Raw genomic sequence first — 5697 nt, forward strand, 5'->3', positions numbered from 1 at the left:
AAAAAAAATCAAATACTACAAAATCGGTATCAATGGTAAGGGGTTTGAAAATCTTTCTCTCTAAGCTCGACTTTAAGAGGGTTGCCACCTATTTAAAAGATCAAATTAAATTTGAGTTAAGGAAATTAATTAGAAAAAAAAATTTTTAATATATGGTTGCCAAACGAAAGGGGGCTCAGAAGTTAGCAGTTTAAAAATATTTTGAAGTGGGTTGCCACCTGCTTCAAATGTCAAATTTTAGTTAACTTTTCCAAAAGTTATATGAAATGCAAAAATATGGAAGTCAAACGAAAGAGTTTTAAGAAGTATTTAGTTTGAACATTAAGAATATTTTTGAGGTGTTGGAAGGTGGTTGCCACCTGTCTAAAAATCTATTTCAAATTATTAAAAAAGTTAAATGAATTATTAAAGCATGGGTATTAAACGAATGGGTTTGAAAAATGCCACATGTTTAGAAAATAAAATTCAACTTAATTCATCAGTTATTAAATATATATAAATATTAAAATTATTTAAAAAGTTAAATGAATTATTAAAATATGTGTGTCAATCGTAATGGGGTTGAATAGGCTTTATTTCTGAAATATATTTAGAAGGCTTGAAACGTAATTTATAAGCTGCATTCAAATTATTTAATAAGTTGAATGAATTTTTAAAGAACGGATATCAATCGAAATGGGTTTGAAAGGGCTTTCAGGCTTCCGAGTGAATTTAAACCAAATTCGCTTCGAACTCAAATTGAACTTCGTAGAAATTTACGCGAAAATAAATTGTATAACCTGAAAAATAAAGACCTTGCCCTGTAGATGTGCGATAAAGTTTTAGTTTTTGAAGTTAGAAACTTTTCGGTACAGGGTGATTCAATTGAATTTGATAATATATAAAACCTACTATGCGAAACGACTGCACGGATTTAGAAGAAATATGGCACTCGAATCGCTCATACGTTACTAATATTTGAAATAGTTATAAGGTTTTGAAATTCAATCTTGGGCGTTTTAACGCCGTGCGGGTTCACTAGTTTTTTTTTTATTAACCGACTTCACAAAAAGGAGGAGGTTATAAGTTCGTCAAAATATATATATTTTTTTATGTATGTTACTGCATAACTGTGGACCGCGCTAACCGATTTCGATAATTCTTTTTTCATCGGAAAGTTGGTACCTCAATTTGGGTGGTCTCATTACTAATTTGGTTTAAATGCGGTTATTTAATCATGAAGAAATTAACGATAGTCTTAAATTTGTATATGAGAATTCAAGTCGGTTTTGTTGTTTGCTTAAGAATTGCTTGTTAGTTATAATTTCTTGTTATAAAAATAAATTTTAAACGTATTTAGTTAAATTTTCATATTTCGGTGCACCAAAAATCAAAAAAAAAGCATGCACCGAAATAATGAATGAAGGCATATAAATATAACATTATTTTCGCAAAACATATTGATTATTTTGATTAGAATAGTTTGCTTGAACATGGTACATGAACCGGAAAGCATTCAAAAGAAAATATAAATAAAAATCAATGTTAAGAAACTGGCTTCAAAAATATGCATAGATTTGCATGCTGTAGAAAAGCAAAAATTAAAAGCTCAAAATAAAAGTAGCTGCATGGGAATACAACCATTGATGAAATTGAAAAATACGCTTAAAATGTTTTTGTCACACATTCTTTTTAACAAATATTTGTGACTATTTACTTTTTACTGATTCATTTTATGTTGTTAAATACCGGGGGCGTCAGGCATAAACACAACGTAATTTTAAATGTATTCAACTTTTTTTTTACTGTATAACATAAAAAACAATGAGTTTTGAATGTGAACGTTTCCAATGGATGGGAATCACTGAGTACCTTTCAGCTCTGCTATGGACTACAAAGATATAAAAAACCAAGAAATTGTAACCAATCAGTAGCCCCACAAGTGCCATCTGTTCAATGAAAGCAAATGTCTAGCAAGATCCTACAAGACTGAGGGCAGTATAAGTTTGTTTCACCTGGAGCTCCGATGACTTCCAGTTATTGGGTGCCGAAATATTCAGCCAGTTTCTGACAATTGATAACTGTTTACGAACCAAACAAGCCTTATCTAGCCAAATGGTCCGATATCTCATTACCGAGTGAATCGACGACAATTAAGAGTGCCACAGGTTCGTTATGTACTCTAACATAATTTAGACGAAAATTGCTCTCTCTCTCTCTCTCTCTCTCCGAACTAATTTGGAAGTACTTAGGGAGCTGGCCAATGCCTTCAGTATAGCTTAGCTGTCTCTAGAGACACTTAAACTCGTACCTCTCCATAGCCAATGGCATTGCAAACATTTCGGCTTGGAATACAGAGACAGATTCTCCAAGAGATTTTTGTAAGCAAAGGCTTGAAGCAAAAAACACATGAAGGCATTCGGGTAACCTTTTCTACGGGGTCACCATATGGTGGCCTGCGCTAAACAAGACCTTGTCCCGAGCTAAGATGGAACGGGTGCAGAGGACGGCTGCCATGCTCATCACGGGAGCACTGCCCGCTACACCCACCAAATCTCTGGAAATAATATTAAATCTTCCACCTGTGGCAAATTTTGGGCCGGCTGTAGTGCGGCCACGTTAAATACGATCCAACCGTGGAGAGACCTCAGATTCGGACACGCAAAATTACTTGAAACTCTACCGGACAATCTACGACAGTTAGAGATTATACCACTCACTCTTCTACTCTGTCTAGACAACAAATTCTCCACAAGAATCCCAGAGAGGAACGAATGGGAAGGAGCCACAGAGACTTGAACCCAGGGTCTACGGCCATATATACAGATGGTTCCAAGCTTATCAGAAGAGTGAGTAGCTGAATGAACTCGCGATAACCTCAGTTTTCGCTTACCGGACCATTGCAGCGTCTTTCAAGCAGAGCTAAATGCCATAATGGAGCCGGCTCGGTGGCTCATAATCTCCGCCCCTCCTAGACGGCCTATCGCTATCTATTCTGACAGCCAGGTGGGTATCAAATCTCTTCAGTCTAACGGAACAACGTACAAAGTAGCCATAAAATGCAGGAAGACTCTCAACCTGCTAGTATCAAAATGCTTCTTAATGGTTGTATGGGTCCCCGGACATAGGGACATTCCTGGCAACTGCCTAGCCGACGAGCTGGAAAGGAGGGGGACGGAAATATCTGAAGTCAATTCTGCTCAGAATGCGGGCATACCTCTAACCTTCAGCAAATACAGACTAAAGGCTGAACTCATCGAGGATGTAAACACCAGGGAAAGGCCGTGGAAACCACCTGCCATACTACTAGGCAAATTTGGCCAAATATTGATGTAAAGCGATCCATAGGTCTTACTCGGCTGGACCGCTCCTCTCTCAGATTAGTAGTCGGTGTGATCACCGGACACTGCCTGATGGGCTCAAACGGTAAAAGGTTAGCTTACCCCCCACCAACGATTTTTGTCGCAGCTGAAGAGACGACGAGGAGGAGGAGACCATCGCAACCAACCAACGACTTGAACTCGGCGGGCGTCCTCGACTTTTTGTGCTATATAAAACGCACTCGGTGGTCCAATTTCTTAGGGAGGGTAAGAAACAAATGGCTTCGGCCAGTGGTATCACAACGGGCTTTTCCAGCCGACGTGTGCTCCGTGCTCTGCGCGGGCAGCCACTCTAACCTAACCTTACCTGCCTTCATATAGACACTTAAATTTCCCTTTTTGAGACTTTTCTTAACTTGAAACTTTGATTCGATGTTTGTGACTGCAAGTATGAAGTATACCAAAATAATCAGAACATCGAGCTGTTTGCCCATCTAAATCTTTTCAGCAACGCGCTACTTTGATTGGTGCGACCGGTAGTAAATTAAAACACTACATACCACCCTTCTTTTTATTTCGCCTTTACCTAACACTACGCTTTTATTAAAACACACTGCCTATTATTTTGTAATTATATCAAACAAATGCAAAAATGCAAAAAAAAACTATTCAACGAAAGACTTAAGATGCGAACTTCTTTGTCCTAATGCCGTAACCACTGAAGTCTTCAAAATACTACAAAACAAATACATATTGCAGCCGCCGAGGTTGTGCATGCTTAAACATAACATGTTGAAATGTTCGTATTTTTTTTTTTTTGGTAAAGGTTATGCCTCATTAGATTTGTGTAATTAAAAAACATTTTACTTGCAACCATCTTCCTTCGTTTATTCGAAAGAAAATGCAACTATTAAGGTTTTATGTGTAAAATACATACTTTTATAATATTAAATAAAAAAATAAAAAATATTGTGTTAACAGAAATACTCTGCTTACCTACAAATACATATTCAAATAATGAGCATTAGCGTTAAAATAATTTCTTACGAGGGGAGGTGAAAATTTCGCGGAATTAAGGCTTTGGCTTATGGCTGGGGATTTGTTTTTTTTTTTCTTTTTCAACTTGCGGTACTTGGCTTTTTAATATCTCTACATTATTTAATTTTAATCAAATTGGCTTCCCTACGATAGAAAAGTTACTTACGGAGAAGCTTTGGTTTCCTGCCGTCTCATTGTTGAATATTTACGATTTAATCAGTATGCTTCTTTTCCAGAAAAGCGATGATTTACATGTGTCATGTTGAGGATTGTGACAACAAAATTGAAAAACTTTATTATCTTTCTATTTCTATGGCGAATGAAGAATGGGGGCCAATTATGAGTTTCGAGTGTTCACTGTTACGAGCCTTTGAGAGAAGAGGAATAAATTTTTGCTACTTGAGGCAAAATCTGAGTCTAGATCTAGATATTTTTGTCAAGCAAACGTGTACACTGGTACACAAACGTAACAAATATGGAGGACAGAACAGGCGCCAGTGTCTATAGAGCCAAACTACCCATTGCGATGAGCACTTCGCCCACTTCGTTTTTCTGGCCGAAGTACTAGAAATGTCAACATGTGCCAGATTGAACTTTGAAAAGTGTTTGAAATCAACCTTTTAGTTATCTTTTCAATCAGCCAGGCGGCAATCAGAGCTATATCCAATAGGATAATCACCTCCAGGATCGTCAAGAAGTGTTTTGACACTTTTCAACTTCTGGATGTCGCCGACGAACTTGCGGGACCGTAACTATTTTGTGAACTCAGTTGGTCCTCCTCAAGACTCAGTCACAGTAAGCACTGGGGAGCGGCAGGGAGAGACTAAACTTTTCGGATACCCTTTTTCAAGGAAAGACATACATTTTTTGAGTGGAGCCAATGCCAACTTGCCTACTGTTTCCCTAACCCGATCCCACATGCACCGCATTAGTCTCTCCACAGGGACAGGCTTGTCATCTTTGTATTGAAGAGGATATGTCGGAGGACATTATGTGTGATGGTAGCAAAGCAATTCATATGGAGATCAGAGGATTCTATCTACATATATTAAACAATTTCGTACAATTTTGGCCAGAAAATTTTCCTTTCATTGAATAGCAACGAGAATAGATAAAACAAGTAACTTTATTCTTTTCGAAAAAAAAACATTTTTAATTTCTCTAGCTTCCTGTATCAAAATATGAGTTTTCACAAAAATGAAAATGCACCTAGTGAACTTTTTGATCTCCCCTCGTAGTGTAATTAATTGGCCAGCATTCTACCGCCGCCCAATTGCTTTTTGATTGCATTCAAAAATCAATCACCAAAAATCAAGATGAAACAATATTTGGCTGCAAGTGACCTTCCGATATATAAAAA

The sequence above is a fragment of the Rhagoletis pomonella genome, unplaced genomic scaffold (genome assembly GCF_013731165.1).
Source record: "Rhagoletis pomonella isolate Grant_MI unplaced genomic scaffold, Rhpom_1.0 Rhpom_scaffold_00012, whole genome shotgun sequence".
In the NCBI taxonomy this organism is placed as follows: domain Eukaryota; kingdom Metazoa; phylum Arthropoda; class Insecta; order Diptera; family Tephritidae; genus Rhagoletis; species Rhagoletis pomonella.